The sequence below is a fragment of the Artemia franciscana genome, chromosome 3, assembly GCF_032884065.1.
Source record: "Artemia franciscana chromosome 3, ASM3288406v1, whole genome shotgun sequence".
Classification (NCBI taxonomy): Eukaryota; Metazoa; Arthropoda; class Branchiopoda; order Anostraca; family Artemiidae; genus Artemia; species Artemia franciscana.
Window position 1 is genome coordinate 44223177 of NC_088865.1, and position 27934 is coordinate 44251110.

Below are 27934 nucleotides of genomic sequence, written 5' to 3' on the forward strand. Positions count from 1 at the left end.
GACAAATGTTCCAGACATTAGTTAAAGAGCGGGGTATTGATGAGGATTCAGCCCTTCTCATGTAGGGACTACGTTCTGTTTATTTTAAATTTTAATGTTGCTCCTTACTTTCAGTAGAAATATTTTTTTAATTCAACTTCTGATCGTTTTTCAAATAATACCAGAAAATCCACATCCCTCCATGAAAAATCTCCCCCAACGAAAATCCCTCCCTCGAAATTTCCTCGTATGTAAAATCCTTCCCTTTGGAAAATTAACCCTGGACAATTCATCCTCGCTGCATATACCCACCAGAAAATTTCTTGTGGACGATTCCACCTGAAAAATATTCCTTGGCACACTTTCATTTTAAATACGACTTGTGTTTATTCTCGATATTGTTTTAATAATTCCCCACGGAGAATATCTCTTGTTGATAATTTCCCCAAGGAGAATTTTTCCTCTTGAAAATTCCCCCACGTGAAAACTCTCCAGAGAATTCCAACTCCCCTAAAAATTCCCCCGAATAATTCTCCCTAACATCTCTACGTGTAAAATCGAGACAGCAAAGAGAAAATAAAACAAATAATTATAATATTAAACAGGAGCTGTGGAAATTGCTCCTGTGTAAATTTTGCCCTGAAAAGTTCAACCCCCCAGAAAGTTCCCTCCCCATGGGAAATTCTTCCCCTGGAGAATATCCCGTAAGAAAATTCATCTTCTCTCCCGAAAAGTGTCTGTGCACTATATGCAAACAACAGGCAGATTTCATAACTTATAGCCCTTTCTCTTGGGGCTCTGGGGGCCATGTTATCCCCTATTAATATATTAAAAGATAGCTATTGGACCTTTTAACTATCCTGAACAAAATGGCTATCTCACAATTTTTACGAAACGACTTTGGATGAAAAGGAATGTGGGAGGGGGACTAGTACCCCACCAATCTTTTTGGTCACTTAAAAAGGACACTGGAACTTTTATTTCCGTTCAAATAAACCCTCTTCCAATATTCTGCTATAGAGCCAAATCGCCTCTTATTTACAGTTACCAGGAACTATTTGATTTTTCCTGCAAATTGTGTTCTTGTTGGTTACTCAGATGCAAAAAAAGATGCTTATATATTTAATAAAGCAACGTTTTTCAAATTTTGACAGCATTTTGGAATAGTAAAGCTTAGAAGATACGATTTTAAATGGTTTAGGGAAAAAATAGAGAGTTCTATCGTCGAAACAGCTTCAGTAAGAGTTTGGAGACAGGAGGCATTGAGCCTTTGTGGCCGGAACCTCAAATACGTTTGGTGAGTCTGCTCACGTGCAGAAAGCCAAATAAAATTTATAAGACTAATTTTACTGTAAAAAAAGTTTCTAGCGAATATAAATAATACTTTATCAGTATTTCGGATCACCTCTTTTGAGAACTCGTTGATAGAGTATTAAGATACATCTTAGTGTTACTTACAAATTGTAAGTAACAGAGCTAGTATTAAGTAACAGATTAAGAGTAAGTTACTCTAAAGGTTGAAACAACAATCAAATCTTAAAATAGAGTTTTTGATCTAAGAGGCTTTTATCAACGAGATTTTATTTGCTAAAATTTGGATTAGTCCAATGACAGAAATTTTATTTTTTAAATAGGAAGAGGGGATTATACAGGCTAGGAATTCTCTTGAGGCTATGTCACCGCCTAGTTTCGTATTGTGCTAGTATTTCAAGATTAATAAGTAAATCAGAAGACCTGCAAGAATTCCAATTAGTCTCTTCTCCCAAATAATTTCAATGAACATAATGAAATATGAAATATTTGATCAATTGATAGCTAAAAAGATCAGTCTTAAGGGTATAAAATTTTTGTTATTGCTTTAAGGAACACTAAAATATCATTTTCTACATAAACTACTCTTAAGGTGAATCTTCAAACTATCCTAGCTTCAAAAGTAGGAACATCTCCAAAATCTTTGCTTTTTCGTTGTTTACCCTTATAATTTTGAAAAAAAATTCAAATTATAAAAATGATTTCCTAGATTTTATCGAATTCCTTACAAATTGAAACATAATTGCTTGTATTTCATTTAATTTCCGCATTAACTGGATAAAAGGGAGAGCCATTCTTGATCTCCTTTCTCCAGTTATTTAATCCTTGAGCTCTTTTTCGGGAAACCTGCTTCGAGAGAATCAATTATTGTCACATATCAATTATACCAATGTATTGTCTTATACCTATGACAATCCCCGTTGTTCCTGGAATTAATGTGTTGCAAATTATTAACGTTCGTCAGTTTCCGAGAAGGCGGCCATTTGATGCACGCAGACCATTACACTTTACTCTTTAAAAGAGCAAGCTTTAGGTTTATTGGCATGAGTAATAATCATTATATTTAGAAAAAGCGTAAAAAAGGCATCAAGTTTTGTATTCACTGAATAAACTTGATGCAATTTTTACACTGTTCACCTTGTCGCTACATCATTAATTGAGTCTGTTATATATTCATCTTAACTTGTTTCCTGTATGAATGGAAGTATGTCCTTGAAGTACCCTTTAGCCTTTACAACTTGATACAGAACATCCTGCCACGGCGTTAATTCAACAGTAAGGTAGCTTTTAATCTAACTTACTTGAAAGTGTAAATAACCATAAATATCCACCAATACTCGCACCGTGGGTTATGAAGGGGACAGCCAATGTTAACTTTCCATTGAGAACAAAATAGAAAGAACAATGCAAAGTTGCACATTATCGAAAAAATTTCCAAACAATATTCTTTTTGCTGCTGCTTTTCCTGACTGACTTGAATGTTCAGCAAATTAAATAACTCACGTTGTATAGAGCTTGTCATTAAAGTCAAGAATTTTCCAAGGAAGTTACCAAGCTGTCATCAAAGCCTCCAAAATATATCTTTTAAAAAGTATATTTTTGTAAACTAAAGGATAGACATTTTAAAAAATTGCTGACCATTGATCTGTGTCAAATTTACCGTTATTATTGTATTTATAGTGCCAATGTGATACAATAGAAAAATCAGTCCACAGAAATTTCAGCCCTTGTTATTACAATTTAAATTCAGCCAGTCAAGATGGCTCCTGCTGTATTGAGTTTTTCAATGTAATTGAAAATATTTTATAAATGGGACTAGATTTGGCTCCTACATAACTCACCTACCATCAACACAACCACGATAACTCGACGACCAAACAACTCCACCATCCTGAACTCATTTACTTCATAATTCAACTACCTTAAATTCAATAACCAAACAACCCAACCACCATCATCTCAATTACCGCAAAGCTCAACCAGCACGTAACTCGATCACCGTCAACTCAACTGCCATTTATCTTGGATCTGTTTCAATTTTTTGTCTCGCGAGGGATTTTTTGATATTTTGTTTTAAAAAAGGAGCAAAATACGAAACAATGCAAACAGTGCTATTTTTCTGAAGAGCAAAATGCGACTCAGAGAGAGATTAAATAAAAAAAAACAAGTTTTTTTAACTGAAAGTAAGGAGCGACATTAAAACTTAAAACGAACAGAAATTACTTCGTATATGAAAGAGGCTGTTTCCTCATCAACGCCCCGCTCTTTACGCTAAAGTTTGACTCTGTCTCTCAATTCTTCTTTTTAAAACAGTAAAAAACTTTAGCGTAAAGAGCGGGGCATTGAGGAGGGAGCAGCCTCTTTCATATACGAAGGAATTTCTGTTCGTTTTAAGTTTTAATGTCGCTTCTTACTTTCAGTTAAAAAAACTTGTTTTTTTTATATATTTAATTTCTGAACGTTTTTGAATCAATGCATGTTTTGATTTTGGCTCTCCGCAGAGGAATAATTAAAACGAAATTTGAATTTTTTTTTTTTTTGGCTAAATGGCTTTCTCATAATTTTGATCGAATGATTTTGAGAAAAAAAGAGCGGGGGAGGAAGCCTAGTTGCCCTCCGATTTTTTGGTCAATTAAAAAGGCAACTAGAACTTTTAATTTTTTACGAATATTTTTATTAGTAAAAGATTTACTTATAAATTAGCTTATGTAAAGAACTTTTGTATTCTCATATTTTTATTACATATATGAGGGGGTTCGCCCCCTTGTCAGATCCTCGCTCTTTACACTAAAGCTTAAATTTTGTCCCAATTCATTAAGAATGACCCCAGAATCACAAAAGCCGTAGAATAAATAGTTGAAATTACTAAAAATACTTTAACGTAAAGAGCGAGGTATTAGGAGGAGGTGAGCCCCTCAAATGGGTAATAGTTTCTGTTTGTTTTAAGTTTTAATGCTGTTCCTTACTTCCAGCTGAAAGAACTTTTTCATATTTATTTTTTCATTGTGTTTTTAAATAATGCTATTAAATCCTGCGCTCCCTTCATGGAGGTTTTCTTCCCCCATGACAAATTATCGATGGAAAGTTCCCCCAGCTTATCCTCTCTTCTCAACCCCTCCCCCAACCAAAAAAATCCTCCTGAAAACGCCTGTACACTTCCCAATAACCATTACTATAGGTAAGCATTGGTCAAAGTTTGTAACTTGTTGCCCCTCCCATGGGGACTGTGGGGGAGTTAGTCGTCCCCAAAGACATAGTTATAAGGTTTTTGGACTACGCTTAATAAAATGGCTATCTCAGAATTTTGATCCGTTGACTTTGGTAAAATAATTAGCGTGGGAGGGGGCCTAGGTGCCCTCCAATTTTTTTGGTCACTTAAAAAGGGCATTAGAACTTTTCATTTCCGTTAGAATGAGCCCTCTTGCAACATTCTAGGACAACTGGGTCGATACGATCACCCCTGGGAAAAAGAAAAAAAAACAAAAAAAAACAAAAAAAACAAAAAAACAAATAAACACGCATCCTTGATCTGCCTTCTGGCAAAAAATACAAAATTCCACATTTTTGTAGATGGGAGCTTGAAACTTCTTCAGTAGGGTTCTCTGATACGCAGAATCTGATGGTGTGATTTTCGTTATGATTCTAAGACTTCTAGGGGGCGTTTCCCCCTATTTTCTAAAATAACGCAAATTTTCTCAGGCTCGTAACTTTTGATGGGTAAGACTAAACTTGATTAAACTTATATATTTAAAATCAGCATTAAAATGCAATTCTTTTTATGTAGGTATTGGTATCAAAATTCCATTTTTTAGAGTTTTGGTTACTACAGAGCCGGGTCGCTCCTTACTACACAGTTCGTTACCACGAACTGTTTGAAAAACTTAACTCCAGTGAGAAAAACGTGATAGTGTAATTCGTGTTGATTTTTTTTTCTATTTTTTTAAAAAAAAAACCTTAACAACTGTAAAGGTTCTTATCTTCTGTATTTACGTAAGCCTTGATCTGACCACAGGCATTTGGAGACACAAAAAAGAACTGGAAGAAAAGAGTGATATATTTCCAAAGTCAACAATATTTATCAGGGGGTAAATCTGCAAAATGTTAATGAAAAGACAAGTCTTTGTGGGTACTTCTACATTCAAAGCATTATTATACCCTTGAATATGAGCAATTGCTTTCAAATTTCTCATTTGTTTTTATTCCTGAGGATATGTTTGGACGTATCTTGAATGTCGTTGAACAATTATTTTATATTTTGAAATTTTCTAACCCTGCAGTTGAGTAGCCTTTGGTTTCACCAGACGTTGGACTTTGTTCTAGCGAAGAGCTTCCAAAGACTTGGATGAGCGTTGATAAACATACAATAAAAGGCACTGTGGAAGTCTTCCGTGGCATTCTTAGTTTTTGCCACGAAATTCAATGCACTTTCAGTAAGTTTCCAGAAGACTGGTTTCAACCTTGGCAAGGCAATGGCAATTGAATGCCAAAAAGGTATGCATCATTGAACTAATTCAAGAGACAATCATAATTATCACCATGGGGGAAGTAAATAAAAGTTAATCAAACACTCTTTCAATATCTTTTACTGGAACAAAAGCTATACTTTTGACGAGGATATTAAAATTGGGGTAATTTCTGAACTGTTGATTGAGGCCCAGCGGTTAAACGTTTCTTATGATAGACGGTTAAAAATTAAAGAAACATCCAGATAACGTAGAATTTAGAAACTCAGCTTGAAATGCATTACCAGCAGCTTTTTTAAAATCCGTCAGAATTCTATCAGGATTAGCTCTTGGCACCAAGTCTTTAGTGCTTGTAGCATGCTTCGATATGTGCTCTCTGTCTTATCAGGTAAAAAATTAATTGCATGCTGGATAAGAATCACCAACCTTTGCATGTATTTTATATAGCTGGAAATGAAGACGGGGCCAAACCTTGAATGTTCCATCACCGGAAAATAGTTCTCATTCCTCAAGTCTCTACAACATACTCCTATGACTCAAATCCAAAATTCTCTTAGGGATATTTTGTCCGGCATCGTAGGGACAAGATCTTGACGGAAATCTGGGACTTCAAATCCTTCGACTGAGGTTTTCAAAAACTATAATCGTTTATTCGTCTTTCTCCACGAATTGACTAATGTTACATTTACATTTACATTTACATTTACATTGTTACGACGAATTGTTTAATGTTACATCTTATTTGAGGAGTCCTTACACTGATAGGATCACCAGGGTGCGAATGCTCACCAGGCCTTGGTGATTGATCAGCAGATCTGAATTGAAGCAGATGTGAGTTATTTGGTGGTTGAGTTGATGGTGGCTGAGTTGATGGTGGTTTAGGTATATGGTGGTTTAAGTATGTGGTGACTGATCTGATGGTGATTGAGTTGTTTAGGTATTTGAGTTGAGTGGTAGTTTATTAAAGGGGGGTTGAGATGTTTGGTTGTCGAGTTGATGGTGGTCGCGTTGTTTGGTGAATGAACTTAAGATATTTGATTTATGTGGTAGTCAAGTTAAGGGTGGTCGAGTTGTTTGGTTGTTGAGTTATGTTGGTGGAGTTGATGGTGGTAATTTCCGTTCGTTTTAAGTTTTAGTGTCGCTCCTTACTTTCAGTTGAAAAAGGTTTTTTTTTTAATTAATTTCTGACCGTTTTTGAATTAATATATGTTTTGATTTTGGCTCTCCGCACATGAATGATTAAAAAGAAATTTGCATATTAATTTTTTGTGGCTAAATGGCTTTCTCATAGTTTTGATTGGACGATTTTGGGAAAAAAGGGGTGGGGTAGGAGGCCTATTTTCCCTCCAATTTTTCAGTTATTTAAAAAGGCAACTAGAGCTTTCATTTTTTTTACGAACGTTTTTATTAGTAATAAATATACGTAACTTACGAATTAACTTACGTAACAAGCTTCTATATTCATATATTTTTATTTAGTATATGAGAGGGTTCGCCTCCTTCTCAATACCTCGCTCTTTACACTAAAGCTTAAATTTTATCCCAATTCTTTAAGAAAGACCCCTGAATCACAAAGGTCGTAGAATAAATAGTTAAAATTACAAAAAAAAACCTAGCGTAAAGAGCAAGGTATTTAGGAGGAGATGAATCTCCTCATTGGTGTAATAATTTCTGTTTGTCTTATGTTCTAATGCTAATCCTTACATCCAGTCGAAAAACTTTTCAACTAGAAAATTCTGCTCTCCCTTCATGGAAATTTACTTCCCCCATGATAAATTCTCCATGAAAATATCATCCCACGTAACCCCCTCTCCTCGTTTCCCCCATCCCCCTACCAGAAAAATTCCCCCTGGAAATGTCTGTACACTTTCCAATAACCATTATATATGTAAACATTGGTCAAAGTTTGTGACTTGGAGCCCCTCCCCCAGGGACTGTGGGGGAGGGGGTAAATAATTCCCAAAGTCGTAGTTATTGGGTTTCTCTACTTTACTGAACGAAATGGCTGTCTCAAAATTTTGATCTGGTGACTTTTGGGAAAAATAAGTGTGGGAAGGGGCCTAGGTGCCCACCAATTTGTTTGGGTCACTTAAAAAGGGCATTAGAACTTTTAAGTTCCATTAGAATGAGCACTTTCGTGGCATTAGTCAATAAAAAATAATAAAGTCAATAATTAGTCAATAATAAAATAAAAAACAAAACAAAAAAAAAAAAAAAAAACGCACCCATGATCGGTCTTCTGCAAATAATACAAAATTCCACATTTTTGTATATAGGCGCTTGAAACTTCTACAATAGGGTTCTCTGGTACGTTGAATGTGATTGTGTGATTCTCGTTAAGATACTATAACCTTTAAGGTGTATTTTCCCCTATTTTCCAAAATAAGGCAAATTTTCTCAGGCTCGTAACTTTTGATGGGTATTTGATTGCTAGTTTTCAAATATATTTGCTCAGCCCAGCGTGATGAACATGGTAGAACCTCCAACAGATTGCTTCTGATTCGGCATTTTGGAGTGACATGAGAAGTGTAGCATAAGTGGGGGATGGTAACGTCGGAAATGAAAGGGGGTGGGAATTAATGCCAGGTTTTTCTCCTCACTCAATTGGACTGTCTGTCTTGGCTTTTTCCACAATTAGCCATGACTTTATGCCCACAACTATTCTGTTTTAATTAAAAAATTTGATGAAACTTATATATTTAAAATTAGCATAAAAATCCAATTCTTTTGATGTATCTATTAGTATCAAAATACCGTTTTTTTAGAGTTTTGGTTACTATTGAGACGGGTCATTCCTTCCTACAGTTCGGTACCACGAACTGTTTGATTTGTCTTGAAAAAAAATATTGAATTCGAATATTTATTTGCTTTTAGCTATAAATCAAATCATATGATCTTTTTACCCTTGTGTGAGATCTTATTTCACACTTTTAACAGCTTTGCTTTACATCATCCTTTCTTTTATGGGTCCTTAATAGAACTCATAGCGAAAATTTATAATGGTTGTTTCGATAAACTTAAGATGTAAAGTCTATTTAAGCTTCCGTTATCGGGCTATTTAACACAGCTGGCACTGCAAACGTGGTAAAGCTCATATAAATCCTCTCAAGCAAGGACGCCATGAGAGTGGAGAATGAGGGCTTTTTCTCATCCTCCCCCTGGAGACCAAAATTTGTCAAAGTGGAAAGATCTGTGATATTTAGTAAATAGTTCACCTTTCCCTGTCAAATTGTTTTTTTTTCAGATTTTATCCCCTTCCTTTTGAATGATTTTGTGCGTCCGTCCCTTAGAGAAAAAAAATATAGAAAAATTGGGTTGATTTATGCCCATTGGTATGTAAGCATGCAAATTCCCGTAGGTTTTTATTGATTCTTTCAATGTTCAAAATAAAATAGAATCACAAAATACGATACAAACAGTTCCTTTTCAAACAGTTTTCTGGTAAAAAAAACTGTAAGTGAGGAGCGATTCGTCTTAATAGTAAACCCAACTTATAAAAGAAGAGGTTTTAATAGCAATTTATCCATCAAAAGAGTCAGATTTTTAAATTGATTCTAAATATATTGAATTGGAATTTTTAATCCTACCCCCCCCCCCCCCCAAAAAAAATAAAGATCTCCGGAAAAATTTGCCTCATTTAAAAAAAAAAAGACTAAAAGACGAGCAATTTTGACAAAATTACACCCTCTAATTCAGCATATCAGAAAACGCTGTTGCAGAGGTTTGAAGAATCTATTTGAACACTGTGAAATTAGTATTTTTCCAAGAAGAAGTATCACGTACGTGTGTTTATTTGCTTTTTTTCAGAGCGGATCATATAGAGCCGATGGTCCTGGAATGTCATGAAAAGGGTCATTTAAACAGAAACTGAAAGTTCTAGTGCTATTTTCAATCAGCCAAGATATTTTACAACCATGTTTTCTTCTATTTTATGGCACAAAACAGCAACTTTTGCTCAAAGAGGACCAAAAAATTATCAAGCAAAAATTCTAAGATAGCCAATTGATTTGAAATTACCAGAAACTGTGTAGTAAACTTTCCAGTTTCAGAGACAGTATTTTATAGAAGAATTGTATTGGAAAGTGAGAATGCTATGCCTTGTTGGAATTTGGATTGGACTGAAATTTCCTTGTGCTAGCTTCCTTGCTGTTAGAATCTTCCCTATTTTATACTTATGAAAAAATTATGTAAAATCTATATTCTACTTCTAAGCTAATGTTTGGGGAACCATGAAAAATGTCAGTTGCCCCTCTCCCTCTCCTCTCATTATCACCATCAGAAAATAAATAAAAAGAAGTTCATAGTAGAGACAAAAAAATAAAAAATCAGATTGGCACCCCTCATAGTCTATGCCCGGAGACAGCCGTCTCCACTTGCCCCGCTTAGTTCTGCCGCTGGGTTTATGGGCCAATGGAGAAACTTGACCATATTTTCAAATTTTGAACTGGACATTTAGAACAAATGAAGTCAAGCATAGTTTACATACTATATGTCCTCTTTTCTTCTGTATCTTCCTAAAACTGTCATTCAAATCAAATCCATGGTTGATCAGCATTGGAAGAGGGATATTTCAAACAGAAATTGTTAGTTCTAGTGTCCTTTTTATGGCTAGAGCTGATTGACGATAAAAAGGACCCTTGCTTGCAATTTTGGCACAGAGTCCCATCTTGGCACAACAGACAGTCATTTTGCAAATTGCCACTACTAGGAGATAGAACAAATATTCAAAAACTATAATTCTAGAGGCACCTCCCCCTCCAAAAAAATACCCCAAGTAGGACACAACAAAGAAGAGAATAAATTTAAAAGCCCATTTTTTCAAAATGAAAGCCAAAAGGGAAAATAAAACTGATAACGGCCAGGAATTATTCAAACACAAGGGGGTGGGCTGCCATTTCCTCCGTTTCCCAATCTTTACACCAAAGTATTGCCAACTTATTCACCAAAGTATTGTAATCACCAACTGGCTATACTTTTCCACTCTATTACACTTCCAGTTATTCATTTATAAGACTTTAGCCTAAAAATTGGTGGTTGAACAAAGGGGGTAGAAGTCCCCCATTAATTATCAAATAGTTTTGTTGGTGTTAAGCTTTAATATTACTTCTTACCTTCAATAAAAAAAAAATATTTACTATATGACAAAACAGCTAGAGTAAATCTGGCCACCAGTCATCCTGTTCTCCCTTCCAAAAAGAACAGTTTTTAAATATCTCACATTTTCGATTGGTTTTTACACAGCCAGTACAAAATTTCGAAAGTAATGCACTACTGGGAATTTTTTTAACCAAATTTTGATATTGTTGCAACTATACATCCCTAAACTAGAATATTTCTCTTATTATACTTTTTTGACTTCAGCAGGTTAATTTCTTAGGCTGTTGAAGTTTATGGCAAAAATGTCCGTATATCAAGAACTATAAAAGGAAAAACTAATCAGAAGCGATTAGAGGTCAGTGAAGACACGAGATAAAATGAACAGTCGCTAATAACGATTCGACTGTCTGTTAATGATACTGCACTGAGCTTCTATAATGCTGAATGGGTTTTTTTCACGGCAAAAGTAAAAGCAAATTATGGTCTGAGCTTCTAATAAATTGATCCATAAAATCAAAGACAAAAATACTAAGAATTTGGTTATGTAAGGGTCGAGATATATCTCACCTCTTTAAACGAGCAACAACTACGTGTTTATTTATGTATATAATTTTTCTGGACAATATAGACAATATGTATATAATGACAATATGTATGACAATACATATTGATGTAGACAATATGTATGTAATAAAATAACCTCTTTAAACGAGCAACAACTACGTGTTTATTTATGTATATAATTTTTCTGGACAATATAGACAATATGTATATAATGACAATATGTATGACAATACATATTGATGTAGACAATATGTATATAATAAAATAACTTCTTTAAACGAGCAACAACTACGTGTTTATTTATGTATATAATTTTTCTGGACAATAGGTCCATAGTTTTTGGAAAATTGACATCCTGGGATTTTTTGGCCTAGAATAGAATCTATATAGGTCACGAGTTTGAGAAAGTTTATCAAGAACTTTAGTTTTGGAAAAACATCCCGTGAGTGATATCATATTTATGAGCACATTTCAAGAGAATAAATTATTCCCCCGCCCAGAAGTGATCGTATCGTTTTTAAGTATTTATGACGCAGGTGACATTAGAAAAGCAACATAGCTAAATATAAAATACCAAGTGATAATGAGTCTATTTACAAAAGAAGTTCTAAGCAGTTTAGTTTTGCTTAAAGGAGAAATGAATAACCTAGACCATTAAATGTGACAAAAACAAGGTTGTTGAAAAAAATGTCTGAAGTAATGATAAAAAAAAATGAAGAACAAAGAAATATACGGTTAGAATACTTGGGACAACGGCAATAACAAGGAGTAAAAAATGAAAGGAGGAACAAAGAAATGCCAGGTTAGAAGATAAGCGAGTTCGAGAATTAAAATGAGTCAAAAACAAAAATGAACAACGAAGAAATAGACGGTTACAAGATATGCGACAACGAGGCAGAAATGAATTAAAAATGAATGTGGAGACAAAAGAAATATGCGGTTAAAAGATATGCCACAGTGAGAACAAAGAATTATGTGGTTAGAAGAGGCAGCGAGCATTACGAGCGACAGTGAGAATCAGAATGTGTCTAAAATATTTTGGAAAATTAGCACCCTGGGATTTTTTGCCTGCAAAAACGGTTTACATAAATCACGAATTTGAGAAAATTTGGTTGAACGATTTTTTTAAAAGATGTCATATGAGTAAATTTCAAGAGAATAAATTTCATCGCTACCCCCCGCCCCCAGGAGTGATTGCATCGTTCTTGTATCTATGACGCATGCAACAATACAGAAATAACATAGGTAAGTTTAAGATACGAATTGCAATGAGTATGTTTACAAAAGGCGTTTTAAGCAGTTTCACAACTCATAGAGGAAAAATGCATAACCTAGATCATCAAATGTGACAAGACCAATCCGAGCAGCTAAGGTAAAAGATGTTGAAAAGATGTCTGAAGAAATAATAAACGAAAACGAAGAACAGAGAAATATACAGATAGAATACTCGCGTCAGTAGCAATTACATCGAGTCAAAACAAAAGTGAAGAACAAAAAAAATGCGGCAAAGAAACATGCGACAGCTAGGAGTAGAATGAATCCAAAATGAAAGTGAAGAGCAAAGAAATATATGATGAAAAAGTATGCCACATCGAGAACAAGAAGATATGTGGTTAGAAGATACACGGCAGCGAGAATTACAAATGACAGTGACAATCAGAACGTGTCAAAAATGAAAGTGAAATGTCATTGTGGCCCTTCAACATTAGATGTGTTCCCTTTAGAGGCCCTCTATTTTCCCTAGGAAAGAGTAGCAAACAAAGGTGATTCATTTGGAGGTTGCTACTTACAACAAGAATAAATGAATGTATGCCGTCGGTATTACCATAGAATGTCATCAAACCTATGGTGACCCTATGACATTAAGAACAAGTTCACATTATCTGCTATTACAAAACAAGTGATAAAAGGAATCAACATATACAAGCCGGCCACATAACCGTGCGGGGGCCCGGCCAATAAAACTAACAAAAATCACTAAAAACAAGAGTTTGGCTACCGTTCCCTTCCTGAACTGTAGATGTCTTAAGCCTAGTGCGTCATTGGCGCTTTAAAGAATTAAATAAAAAAAAAAGTTTTTTTTAACTGAAAGTGAGGAGCGACATTAAAACTTAAAACGAACAGAAATTACTCTATATATGGAAGGGGCTGTTCCCTCCCTAACGCCACGCTCTTTACGCTAAATTTTGACTGTTTCTCTCAACTCTACTTTTTAAAACAGTAAAAAAAAATTAGAATAAAGAGCGGGGCGTTGAGGAGGGAACAGCCTCTTTCATATACGGAGTAATTTCCGTTCGTTTTGAGTTTTAATGTCGCTCCTTACTTTCAGTTAAAAATACTTATTTTTTTTTATTTAATTTCCGAACGTTTTCGAATTAATGCACATTTTGATTTTGGCTCTTCGCACATGGATAATTAAAACGAATTAAAAATAATTAAAAATAATTAAAAATTTGCATATTAATTTTTTTTGGCTAAATGGCTTTCTCGTAGTTTTATTCGGACGATTTGAGGAAAAAGGAGCGGGAGAGGAAGCCTAGTTGCCCTTCAATGTTTTGGTTACTTAAAAAGGCAACTAGAACTTTTAATTTTTTACGAACATTTTTATTAGTAAAAAATATACATAATTTACAAATTAACTTACGTAACAAACTTCTATATTCGTATGTTTTTATTACGTATTTGAAGATGTTCGCCCCCTCGTCAATACCTCGCTCTTTATACTTGAGCTTTAATTTTTTCTCAATTCCTTAAGAATGACCCGTGAATCACAAAGGCCGTAGAATAAATAGTTGAAATTACTAAAAATACTTTAGCGTAAAGAGCGAGGTATTAGGAGGAGGTGAACCCTATATGTGAAACTATTTCCGTTCGTTTTAAGTTTTAATACTGCTCCTTACTTTCAGTTGAAAAAACTTTTTCATGTTAGTTTTTCATTGTTTTTTAAATAATGCTAGAAAATCCTGCGCCCCCTTCATAGAACTTCTCTTCCCCCATGCCAAATTCGTACATGGAAAGATCCCCGAGCTTAACTCCCTCTCTTAAACCCTCCTTCCCCAACCAAAAAAATCCCCCTGAAAACGTCTGTACACTTCCCAATAGCCATTACTATATTTAAACGATGGTCAAAGTTTGTAACTTGCAGCCCCCTCCTTCCGTAAGGGAAAAAGGAGTGATACTTGAAATGCAGCTGAATAAACATCCTCAAAATCTACTTTTACTTAGCAATCAATTAAGGGAATGTAAATTTATCTTAGGCAGACTAATAACTCCAAAGGTGACACAAATCTGAAATATAAAAAAAATATAACAAGCTTTGCCATCTAGGCTACAGAATAATTTTTTAATGCGAAATGGTACTTCTCTTCTGCGCAATTATTGAAAACACCAAAATTTGTGATTTTGCAGCATCTTTTTCTTCACCTTTTTATATCTGACTATATAGTATGTTGGACGAAGTTGGACAAAGAGTCTTGGAAAACAGTTGGCTTTATTCTTTGATCCGTATAGTATAATTGACGCCATCTTGTACCGGTTCTCGACCATCTAATGGTTGCAACAGTCGTTCAGACCAGATTTGTTTTGGACAACCTGCACGAGATTTTGTTCGGCCTTTTTTAAGCGGCGTTCGAATTAACCTCCGCAGCCGTCCTTTGCAGGCCCGAAGTGTGATTTTTCTAATTAATGTTTTCTTATTGTTCTTGACAATGCAATAAACCTTAAAAAGTCCTTGTTTAGGAAATAACATTGCATTGTATTTTATAATTAAAGGTCTATTTATGTAAATTGAATTTGAGCGTCTAACAATGGACAATAATAGGGTTTCATTCGATAATCTGTTGCCTTTTATTGCAATTAATTACAGTAAGAAATAGTGAACCAGACCAAAACCTTACTGTTAAAATTATGTTTTTACAATTTATAAACAAGTTTATAAACAAATTGTATAAACAAGTTTATACAATTTTTTAATCTCAGTATTTAAAGTAAGAAGTTGAGTAACTTTTGTTTCGTGTATTTTATTTTGTATATAAGTGTCAAGTGTTATGTTCAACCTTTAAAAGTGTTTTTTTGCATCACTGCCCTAGTTTTTCTTTCTGCTTATGTATTTATCTTATATAACTAAGCGAAGGTGTTTATGTAATGAACATGCTTACTTGGTAGCTTTCTAAACAAAGGGGCTACCCGCTTTCGGCAGTCTGGGATATATCTACGGGTATCACTTTTTCCACCGTGCGTGACATAATTCCATCATACTACCATTCTTTTTTCACGCATAACAAATTTCGTTCAACTCATGCAACACTTTCATCACACTTGGTTTCCCTCACCTAGTATATGCAATTTTAAAAACGTGTCACCCCTTGGCTTAAGCGCAAGATTAATTTTGTAAATCCTGTACTTAAAATTAATCAGAGAACACGAGGTCATATTTTTCAACTCATTATCAAACAGTTCGTGGTAACGAACTGTAGTAAGGAGCGACCCGGCTCAATAGTACATACATCAAAAGAATCGCATTTTAATGCTGATTTTAAATATATAAGTTTCATCAAGTTTAGTCTTACCCATGAAAAGTTACGAGCCTGAGAAAATTTGCGTTATTTTAGAAAATAGGGGGAAACGCCCCCTAGAAGTCATAGAATCTTTACGAAAATCACACCATCAGATTCACCGTATCAGAGAACCCTACTGTAGAAGTTTCAAGCTCCTATCTACAAATGTAGAATTTTGTATTTTTTGCCAGAAGGCAGATCACGGATGCGTGTTTATTTGTTTTTTTTTTTTTTTTTTTTTTTTTTTTTTCTTTTTCCCAGGGGTGATCGTATCGACCCAGTTGTCCTAGAATGTTGCAAGAGGGCTCATTTTAACGGAAATGAAAAGTTCTAGTGCCCTTTTTAAGTGACCAAAAAAATTGGAGGGCACCTAGGCCCCCTCATAAGCTAATTATTTTACCAAAGTCAACAAATCGAAATTCTGAGATAGCCATTTTATTCAGCGTAGTCGAAAAACCTTATAACTATGTCTTTGGGGACGACTTACTCCCCCACAGTCCCCGTGAGAGGGGCAACAAGTTACAAACTTTGACCAGTGCTTACATATAGTAATGGTTATTGGGAAGTGTACAGGCGTTTACAGGAGGATTTTTCAGGTTGGGGGAGGGGTTGAGAAGAGGGGGATATGCTGGGGGAACTTTCCATCGATAGTTTGTCATGGCGGAAGAAAATCTCCATGAAGGGAGCGCAGGATTTACTAGCATTATTTAAAAAAAATGAAAAAATAAATATGAAAAAGTTCTTTCAGCTGGAAGTAAGGAGCAGCATTAAAACTTAAAACAAACAGAAATTATTACCCATTTGAGGGGCTCACCTCCTCCTAATACCTCGCTCTTTACGCTAAAGTATTTTTAGTCATTTCAACTATTTATTCTACAGCTTTTGTGATTCTGGGGTCATTCTTAATGAATTGGGACAAAATTTAAGCTTTAGTGTAAAGAGCGAGGATCTGACAAGGGGGGAACCCCCTCATATATGTAATAAAAATATGAGAATACAAAAGTTCTTTACTTAAGCTAATTTATAAGTTACGTAAATCTTTTACTAATAAAAATATTCGTAAAAAATCAAAAATTCTAGTTGCCTTTTTAATTAACCAAAAAACCGGAGGGCAACTAGGCTTCCTCCCCCGCTCTTTTTTTCTCAAAATCATTCGATCAAAATTATGAGAAAGCCATTTAGCCAAAAAAAAAAATGCAAATTTTGTTTTAATTATTCCTCTGCGGAGAGCCAAAATCAAAACATGCATTGATTCAAAAACGTCCAGAAATTAAATAAAAAAAACAAATTTTTTTAACTGAAAGTAAGGAGCGACATTAAAACTTAAAACGACCAGAAATTACTTCGTATATGAAAGAGGCTGCTTCCTCATCAACGCCCCGCTCTTTACGCTAAAGTTTTTTATTGTTTTAAAAAGAAGAATTTAGAGAAAGAGTCAAACTTTAGCGTAAAGAGGGGGGCGTTGATGAGGAAGCAGCCTCTTTCATATACGAAGTAATTTCTGGTCGTTTTAAGTTTTAATGTCGCTCCTTACTTTCAGTTAAAAAAATTTGTTTTTTTTATTTAATGACGCGTAAAGATCGACAAGATGTTGGAGAAACAAACAAACATTAGAATGAATGAACAGGTGGAAATGAAAGATGGTACTCCAAAAATTTCATTTTTAAGCATAAAAATTCTTATTGTTTGTTGAAGTATCGTTCAAAGACTCCTCTCACTGTTTAGTTCATGAACTTTTTCTTGAAAATATTTCCTGTTTTTTCGGTATAATTGGTATCCTGGGATTTTCTGGCCGAAAAAAAACGATCTATACAGGCCAGAAGTTTGAGAAAATTTGTTAAGAGCCTTAATCAAACAGTTCGTGGTAACGAACTGTAGTAAGGAGCGACCCAGCTCAATAGTAACCAAAACTCTAAAAAACGGAATTTTTATACCAATAGATACATCAAAAGAATTGCGTTTTAATACTGATGTTATATATATAAGTTTCATCAAGTTTAATCTTACCCATCAAAAGTTACGATCCTGAGAAAATTTGCCCTATATTAGAAAATAGGAGAAACACCCCCTAAAAGTCATAGAACCTTAACGAAAATCACACCATAGGAATCAGCGCATAAGAGAACCCTATTTCAAAAGTTTCAAGCTCCTATATACAAAAATGTGAAATTTTGTATTTTTTGCCAGAAGGCAGATCACGTATGCGTGTTTATTTGTTTTGTATTCTTTTTCCCCAGGGGTGGTTTTATAGACCCAGTGGTCCTAGAAAGTTGCGAGAGGGCTCATTCTAACGGAAATGAAAAGTTCTAGTGCCCTTTTTAAGTGACCAAAAAAGTTGGAGGGCACCTAGGCCCCCTCCCACGCTAATTATTTTCCCAAAGTCACCGGATCAAAATTCTGAGATTTTTTTGAGAATTTTCATAGTCAAAAAACCTTATAACTGTATCTTTGGGGACGACCTACTCCCCCACAGTCCCTGTGGGAGGGGCTACACGTTACAAACTTTGACCAGTGCTTAGATGCAGTAATGGTTATTGGGAAGTGTACAGACGTTTTAAGGGGGATTTTTTGGTTGGGGAGAGGGGTTGACAAGCGGGGGATATGTTGGGGGAACTTTACATCGAGGAATTTGTCATGGGGGAAGAAAATTTCCATGGAGGAAGCGCAGGATTTTCTAGCATTATTAAAAAAAACAATGAAAAAATAAATAGGAAAAAGTTTTTTCAACTGAAAGTAAGGAGCAGCATTAAAACTTAAAACGAACAGAAATTATTACGCATATGAGGGGCTCACCTCCTCCAGATACCTCGCTCTTTACGCTAAAGTATTTTTATTAATTTCAACTATTTATTCTACGGCTTTTGTCATTCAGGGGTCATTCTTAAGGAATTGGGATAAAATTTAAGCTTTAGTGTAAAGAGCGAGGTACTGACGAGGGGGTAAACCCTCTCATATACGTAATTAAAACATGAGAATACAAATGTTCGTTACCTAAGCTAATTTGCAAGTTACGTATATCTTTTACTAATAAAAACATTCATAAAAAATTAAAAGTTCTAGTTGCCTTTTAAAGTAACCAAAAAATCGGAGGGCAACTAGGCCTCTTCCCCCGCTCCTTTTTTTCTAAAAATCATTCGGTCAAAACTATGAGAAAGCCATTTAGCCAAAATAAAATATACAAATTTCGTTTTAATTATTCATCTGCGGAGAGCCAAAATCAAAACATGCATGGATTCAAAAACGTTCAGAAATTAAATAAAAAGTTTTTTTAACTGAAAGTAAGAAGCGACGTTAAAACTTAAAACGAACAGAAATTACTTTGTATAGGAAAGGGGCTGCTTCCTCATCAACGCCCCGCTCTTTACGCTAAAGGTTTTTACTGTTTTAAAAAGTAGAGTTGAGAGAAAGAGTCAAACCTTAGCGTAAAGAGCGGGGCGTTGATGAGGAAGCAGCCCCTTTCATATACGAAGTAATTTCTGTTTGTTTTAAGTTTTAATGTCGCTCCTTACTTTCAGTTAAAAAAACTTGTTTTTTTATTTAATTTTGAAAAACAAGATTCATGTTTGTGAAATCGTATTTATGGGTACATTCGAAAAGCATACATATGCCGTATTTGCTGAGTAGTGGTTATACCGTTGCTAGTGTCTATGATGCAGGCAAAATTACACAAGAAACATGATTGACAAGAAAAATCATATGATTGATGTTGTACTTATGAGTATGGCATTTTTGAAAAAAACGTCCAAAGTAATGATAAACGAAAATGAAGAACAAAGATATACAGTCAAAATACTTGCGTCAGAGATAATTACAACGAGTCAAAACAAAAGTGAAGAACCAAGAGAAATCTGATTCAAAGATAAGAAGTAGCAAGAGTTAAAAAAAGTAAAAAACAAAATTGAAGAACAAAGAAATATGTGGTTAAAATACATGTAATATCAAGGAATAGAAAGAAGTAAAAATGAAATTTAAGAACAAAGAAATACGCGGATAACAGACACGCCACAGGAAGAACAAAGAAATACGTGTCTAGAAGATAAGCGGCAGTGAGAATATATACAAACCTTATACATGACGAGTGCCGTAGCCCCGCTTCGAAATTGGCTAAATAGTTTTTTTTTTCTTAACTGGCGTATTGAAATTTCTGGCCGCTAAAATGATCTAAAAAGGTCACAGCTTTAAGGAAAAATTTTTATTTTTCAAAGGGTGATTGTATCGAACTTATGGTGACGCTGTGAAATCGAGAAGAGGCTCATACTGTCTGCGGTATAAGTGACAATGAGAATCAATATATACTAGCCTGCCACGCAGTCATGCGGAGGCCGGCTTCAAAATATGATACATAGTTTTTTTTTCTTAAAACTGGCACATTGACGTTCCTGGCAGCAAAAACGATCTAAATAGGTCACAAATTTAGGGAAAAATTCGTATTTTTCCAAGGGTGGTTGTACCGAGCTGTGGTGACTTCATGACATCAAAAAGAGACTCACACTGTCTGCAGTTATAAGACAAGCGACAAGGAAAATCCAAATATAAAAGCATGCCGCGTAGCCGTGCCGGGGACCGGTACTAGGTCTAGACTAGTCTTGGACTCGTTATGACTGTAACTCATGCTTATCTTCTAACTGTAGATTTTATTTACGATTTGACAAGATCACTCCTGTCACTTTTCTTCTAACCGCAGATCCTTTTCTCTACTATTTACATTTGAAATTCATAATGATGCTTTTGTTGTATTAGCTTCCGATTTTTTTTTTTTGCACTTCATAACCGTGAATCATTACATTAGATTTTTCCCCGTGGCGATGCTTGTCATGTCTCCTATTTATTCACCGCCACAAGGTACAGTTAGTGGAAGGGATATAGTAAAGGAGAAGCCAACTTTTTCCTTTTCTTAGAAGTTCTTGTGCGGGCGAAGCTGGGTTCACTTATCCACTACATGCTGGAAAAAAAAATGTTTCTCTCCAGAAAGTGTGTAAAATCGAAAGTCTATTTAAATTTACTTATTTGTAATATAGTTCTTTAAGGGGAGGTTGCCCAAAGCCTAAAAGGGCAGTTTTGGGCCAAATCTAACTTTTCTTGGGAAGTTCAACTAATCAATATAGAAAACAGAATTAACCTTGAGCATTCCTTCAATTGGAATAATATCTATAAAATAAGCCTGCAAACCAGATATTACAGCGAGAATAACAATAAAGTTTCCATGATGCTATTAGGCACCTATGGAGATACCGCAAATTCGATATGGAGTATACTGAAAATAGTAGGGTATTGCAGGCCAGTTTTCACGTATTTCTATTTATTTTGATGAGATATATCTATTTATGTTAATAGGGATGTTTAACTTTATAAATTTATTTATTCACTGGCGGATTCAGGGGGGCCAGGGGGGGCATGGCCCACGCCGCCAAGAGTTTTCTTTTGCCCTCTTTCCCTTTTTTATGTTTTTTATTCTTTTGTTGAATAATTTGTCAATTTGGTCAATTATTGTCACCTTTGGTGCATTGCCTCCCCCCCCCAAAGATTTCGCTGTAGATCCGCCCCTACATTTATTTGTTAATTCTTATGATTTTGCTTGCTGCTTTGACCCGAATTATTTTTCTTTTTTTAGATAAAATCATACAAGATCAAATTTTTTCTTGAAAAAGGTGGAAAAGAAGGGAATACCTCCAGAACTGATATTTTTCCAATGAAACGTCCTTTAAAAATTAAGGCATCATAACATGGGAAATCAATTTTAGAATTTAAGGCAACCTTAAGAAAAACCTTACGGACTCACTCTTTTAAGGACTGTTCACAATTTTAAAATGTTTTTATGCATAAATTAAATATTGGCCTATGGGCCGGGTTGGAGGTTGCAGGATGTCCCCTTACATTTATGTCATCTCTCCATGTGATATTAAAAAACAATATAAATTAAACAAACTAACGTATGGACTTCCAAACAAAATTAAAGGGGGCGTTAAAAATTAAGACAAACTGGAATGATTCTATTTAGGAGAGGGTTACATACCTCATAGAGGCCATAAACACCATTCCTTGCGCTAAAGCATAGCTTATGAGTTATCGAAGGTATATTTAGTATCTATAATTCATTGAAACATTTTGAGAAAACCGTCTGAGCAACCCCCCATGAGCAACCACCTGAGCACAAAGAATATATAAAACAAAGAGAGGCCCGCTCTTATAAAGACTGAAAATGGCCCGTAGGATTAGACACCAAAGCCTAAAAATAAAAGTTATGACAATATTTACATACTAAAATCTAATCTTTGTTCTGACTCCGAATATGTAAAATTATTTAATAATATTCCGTTTGTCATGTCGTGAGGGTAAAAAAATTGACTAGTTTCAGAAAAAAGGCCACCCACTCCCTCACTCCAAGGATAGGGGTGCGATTTTGAAGGAATTTACACTGTCAATTTAAACATGTGTAATAATCTCAAAGCAGAGATTCCAACCTCTGTTCTAGAGAATATAAATATGAAAATTTTCCCAGCCTGGATAGTCAATAATCTGTCTTTACTGGTTTGTTGTTTCTTCTTTTTTTTCCAGGAATCCTTGGAAATAATAAAATTTTGTAAACAATCGAGGCTCTACTCATTCGAATTGAAACTTGAAGTTAGGTAAAACTAAGGTTAGTTCTTTTGTACCCGTGTTCGGCCTCTTTGGGTCGGATAGCACCTTGCTAATTTTAGTACCCAAATTGGCATTTGAAGTCAAAGGATAGTAATTGCTAATTTTGGTGCTGAGGAAAAAAAATGTTCAGATGACATGATATTGACGTCATGTTATACAGGGTGCCAGTGGGATTGTAATTCGCTAAAACCTGGTTATGTTTTTTTTTAAGAATGTTGGGTGTTCGGCAGTCATAGAATCACTGTGACCTTTCCTGTGAGCCAACGTTGACTTACTCTGTTTGAGCTAAGCAGCTACTCAATGAAAGGTGTACACACCTTATGTTAGAGACAATTGGAGAAACAATTTTCTCAGAAAAGGTTTATGGCACGCGACTAATTGCAAGTTAACTCTAGTTAGTAAGCCACACTGTGATGCGTAAAATCCCGATTACTAGTTGCACATCTAAGAAAACATGAAATTTTCGTTGACATAACGTTGATCTTTATCTTTTTAAATTAAGCCCAAATTTGAAGAAATACATAAGGCAGCTAAGCTATACAAAAAAAAAGTAAAATCAAAAATAAGCCTAGAATTGCTGACATTCCAAGAGGGAGGGGTGCAGGGTTGAATTTCTTCCTGCATCCTATCGTAGCGTTATTTAAGTAACCTCTCAATTTCTTGAAAAAATCAACAAAAACAACAAAAATTGCCCTTCCTTAGAACTTGAAGAAACACATTCGCACCTCCTCCCCCTGATTTTTTGATAATTGACGCAACTAAGCGCAGTGACACCTTGTTCCCTAAAAATATATATAATAATAATATATAAAAATATATATAATTCCCAACACAGAAAAAAATGTTAATGTACAGCGTTTATACAAAAGTACTTTCGTCATACAGTATGTCACAGTTACGTACAAACTGTTCAAAAGCAGCTCCGTGGATTTTTTGTGGATGTGGGGTGGGGGTCAAGTGCAAAGTTTGAAACTTTCCTTAATGTATTCCAGATAACAAGGTGTGCAATTAGCTCCCTCGCCTCTCTATATTTGGATAATACAGTTTTGTGCTTTGAAAAGCAAACAAAAAGAAAATAAAAAGAATTTTGTAAGTAAAGAATGATAGTAAAACCTTACCCAATTAGTGCAACATCTCCCTATTCAGGGCTACTACCCCCTTTACTATTCTCGTTATATTGCAGTTTGACTCATAAGAGAGCAATTTGACAAAAATATAATTTTTTCTGTCTATTCTTCGAGAATGAAACAGTTCGTTTAGCTGCATTTACTGTAACTTGACTGATTGACAACTGATCAAACTAACACTTGTGACTCCATTTGTTGCATTGCAAAAAGCTTTCAGTAGAGCACTAGAAAGCGTAACAAGTGGAGAGGCCGGGATATGAGGATATTTTATATTAATTTAAAGTTTTAATGTGCGTCTTTAATTGCACTGAAGAAAATCAAACTTCCTTTATTGAATCTCGCTTTACATAGCGATACCAATAGTCGTGAATGGCTATATTGTCTTGAAACAAGACGCCTTAACAAATTTTCAGTATATTGTTGTTATTTTATCATCTGGTAACCATTTTAGCCATAATCTTGTCGGTCCTCTAGGGGTGCGAACTGATGGCGAGTGAGAACAGAGGGGAACTGAATCCATATTTGAAGAATCTTCCCCTAGATTTTGAAGAAAATCTTTTACTGGCATTTTCATTAAAATAAATCTTATTTGGGATATTCTCATTAAAAAAATAATAAGATGACAACCTCCCTTGAGTTCTTAGCGATAAATTTTGCCTCCTCACTTCTCCAATAAATATTTAGTGGCTGACACCACTATTCTCGTCTAATGTTGAATTATCTATTCAGTAGGTCTAATGTAAAATAATGATGACTCTTTTCCCCTGATTGATGTCCCAAAATGATTGGGTCTCCTGTCTGAATGAAGTTTTATCTCATGCCAGTTTGAATATGTAACAACTTTATCTGGAAATTAAAATCGTGATATTTATATATTTGACCAGATTAATAACTTGTTTTGTTTTCAAATTTCGATATTTAACAATATTCGATAAGTTCTTCCCTTGAACTTTTATAACTTTCTTGTATTCAACTTACCTATTTCAGATCAACATTTATATCCTTATATTAAACTATGAATATAAGAAACTGTTTCCTTAGACTAGCCTAGATCTAGACTAATACAATCTTCCGTGGAGTGAAATAAGTTAAAGCATTATTTTACTCACGCATGATTAATCGAGAAGTACTTGGGTGCAACCATATACAAGATAAGTCTTAGTGATAGTTATATATAATAATAACAATAAATAACTCGTTAATGGTGCTGATAGTAATCATACGCACACCTTGTAAAGATTGATAATAATTGTACCTGGCGATTGTGATTTACATAAATTACCATGAAATATAGACAATGGCGTACAATACTGATAATAATTTTAGTATTAAAGAAAGATAAAAAAGAAAAAAGAAGAAACAAAGGAAAGAAGAGAGAAACTTGATAAAATAGTAGAAGGGATCCAGAAAATAAAGAGAAAAATCATTAATGGTGGCTATAGTAATCATGTATACACCTTGTAAAGGTTCATAAAAATCGTACCTGGCGATTGTGATTTACACAAATTACCACTAAATTTATGCAAATGCATGCGTTATGGGTAAAAATTTTAGAATTAAAAAAAGATGAACAAGAAAGAAGAAAGAGCAAAAGGAAGAAAAGAGAATCTTGACAAACTCGTAAAAGAGAGCGAGGAAAAACTAGAAATAATTCAAAAATGTGGAGATAGTATTCATACACACATCTTTTAAAGATTGATGATAACCGTCTTTTTGCGATTATGATATCCATAAATTACCATTAAATATATAAAAGACCTTACGTTATGGATAGCAATTTAACCATAAAGGAAGGTGAAAAGAATAGGATAAGGGACAAAAGAAAGAAAAAAGAGGCTTAAAAACAATTTGAAGAGAACCAGAAAACAATACAACTAATAAATAACTCGTTAATGGTGGTAATGGTAATCATACGCAAATCTAGCAAAGATTGAAGTACTTTTGACTTACATAAATTACCATTATATAGACAATAGTGAGAATATAACTAGAAAAAAATACAGTAACAGTTCCTGTTGATGTTATTTTTCTAAATTACCATTAAATGTATACAATAGTATTTCTAATTTTAGCATTAACAATGTTTGCAAAAATAATAAGAAGTAATAAAGAAATAGGAAATAAGCTGGAAAAACAAGTAGAAGGGATTAATAAATAATAAGAAACAATTAATAACTCGTTAATGTTGGTTACAGTAATCATGCACAGTAGCAAAAATTGGTAATAATTGTTTTTACACTATAAATTATGATTTACATAAATAACATAACATTGTTATGGATAAAAACTTTATAATTTACAATAAGGTAAAAAATAAAAAAGGAAGAAACAAAAGGAATAAAAAAGAGAAACTCGAAGATCCAATAGAGGAAACCTCCAATAATTGGTAGCAATAAATGGCTTCAACAGAAAATCTGAACATAATTGGTCCTGGCGACTTCGATTTGCATGGATTTACATCAAATATACACAATGGCGTATGCTATATTTGAGCTTATGTTCGGTAATGATTTACCCCGAACTACCTATTGTACTCCCTGCCGAAGGCATTGAATAAAAAGATCGGCAACAGTGTAACGCAGACCAATGGTTTGCATGCGAAAAAGTTTAAGTTATGTTTAATTATGCTATGGGGTATGGATAATTTTTAGCACTGAAAAAAGGTGAAAAGATAGAAGAAGGAATATAGGCAACAAAAGAAAAGCTTAAAAAACTAGTAGAAGAAATTTAGAAAAACAAGAAAAGTAAATCAGAGACAACAATTCAGAATTGCCTCTAGTAGAGAGCATAGCCTTCAATGTGTTTTTTTTGTATTATTATTCATGTCTATTTTGTATGAAAGGGGTTATCATAAGAAACTCCAGAAGGGACTTATTACTGTAATTCAAATGCTTAAGTTCCCTTTCCAATTGTCAAATATGATTAAAAGCAACCAGTTTCCTCCCTTGTTCATTTTTCTTCCCATCTTCCCATAAGCCGCCAAGGCATCCGATCAAATTTTTGGTCGGATGCGTTTTAAAAACTTGGGTTTTATAACAAATAAGAGGGCTTGTTAGCTGTTTGGAATGTTATAAACTCTGAATTCTCAGGAATCTTTTCCTGAGGATGATAAGAATCTGACACTTTTTAGTGAGAGGGAGGGGTGTTAGGCATCTGTAAATGAGTGAAAACTGTTTGTCTCTGATCTTTTGAGGTTTACTTCCATAACCCTTTGGGATAAGAGAAACTTCAATTGTAAAAAAGTAGCTCTGGGGCACGGTCCCTCTCCCCGTGAAACTTGGCCCTGAAGAGGCCAAAAAAATATTTTTTGATCTGCACGAAAATTATATTCTTGAGGCCTTGGGCTAAGGAGACCCCGATAAGAAAGGAGCAATCGAAAAAAAAAATTATTAACACCTTCCCATGTTGGTGAAAATAATGGTGCAGACTATTAATGATCGATATTAGTTTTTATTCTTAGATTGTGACTTACATAAATTACCATTAAAAATATAATAGAGTATATCTTGGATAAAAACTTTAATTTTACGAAACGATAAAAAAAAAGAACGAACAAACGAAAGAAAAAGAGAAATTCAAAAATCTAATAGAGAAAACCATGAAAAAATAGTAGCAATAAATGGGCATTAAAATGGTGATGATGCTAGTCATAGCACCGCTTAGTGAAAACTGAACGTGATTGTTTCTCGCGACCCTGATTTCCATTAATTAACATTCAATATATGCAGCAGCGTATGCTAGGGATAATAATTTAGCATTTAAGAAAGGTAAAAAAAAGATAGAAGGTAAAACAAAACGAGCAAAAGAGAAACAGAGGGGTGGGGTTACCATGTCTACCTCATGACCGAAATTTTTGTCCGCCTCATGAGAAATTAACAAAAAAGACTATTACAAAATTTTAGCTGCACTTTGGAAAGATTAAACCCCCTAACTGAAAACAGCCTCCCTTGAACAAAAATCCTGGATGCGTCCTTGAGAAAAAATAAAATAAAATCAAAAAAGTGAAAAACGAGGCAACAGTTTAGCATTGCCTATAGTAAAGAGCTGTAAGCTTTCGATGTATTGTTGTTCTTTCTTTTTTCCATCCACTTTGTATGAAAGATCTGTCAGCAACCGGGGCAATAATGGCATTTGACACCCACCAGTCAACAAACCTCTTCTAGATATCAGATTATGGATATTTATTTCTCTAAAGAAT

At 34.5% G+C, this 27934-nt stretch overlaps 1 protein-coding gene across 2 annotated transcripts in view; it reads right to left on the reverse strand.

Annotated features, from left to right (window-relative positions):
* The window catches only part of LOC136025303 (calcitonin gene-related peptide type 1 receptor-like), a 264444-nt gene extending 239635 nt beyond the window's left edge, over positions 1-24809 (reverse strand). For both annotated transcript variants that reach the window (XM_065701203.1, XM_065701204.1), the window contains exon 1: positions 24715-24809. The gene's annotated coding sequence lies outside the window, so the exon portion shown is untranslated. The remainder of the gene's footprint in view (positions 1-24714) is intronic.
* Positions 24810-27934: the final 3125 nt, after the last annotated feature.